The 389-nt window shown below is 26.2% G+C and overlaps 1 protein-coding gene across 3 annotated transcripts in view; it reads right to left on the reverse strand.

The window, feature by feature from the left end:
- The window catches only part of LOC108690103 (paired amphipathic helix protein Sin3b), a 17,793-nt gene that overhangs the window by 1,074 nt on the left and 16,330 nt on the right, over positions 1-389 (reverse strand). The window lies entirely within an intron of this gene.

Below are 389 nucleotides of genomic sequence, written 5' to 3' on the forward strand. Positions count from 1 at the left end.
ATTTATAAAAAATTATCATAAAAGAATTCTATATCCACACACTCATGGATAAAACGGACGACTATAATATAATATAATCGATAAATGTGTGAAAATAATTTACAATAAGGCGAAAAATTTTATGTGTCTGTCCGACATGTACGTATATCAAATCTTTTCTCATGTTTCAATATATTCTATTTACGGTCAGAATGAAATAAATGTGAATAAAGAGGCATATATTTCTTAAAAGTATAAAGTGAAATTTAATACAAATAATCTTAAAGACATTAAATAAATTTTGAAAAATGTAACAAATGCGAATAGTATTTAGAAAAATAAATAAATTATACAACACTCTCTCTCTCTCTCTCTCTCTCTCTCTCTCTCTCTCTCTCTCTCTCTCTCTC

Source organism: Atta colombica, unplaced genomic scaffold (assembly GCF_001594045.1).
Source record: "Atta colombica isolate Treedump-2 unplaced genomic scaffold, Acol1.0 scaffold294, whole genome shotgun sequence".
Taxonomy (NCBI): domain Eukaryota; kingdom Metazoa; phylum Arthropoda; class Insecta; order Hymenoptera; family Formicidae; genus Atta; species Atta colombica.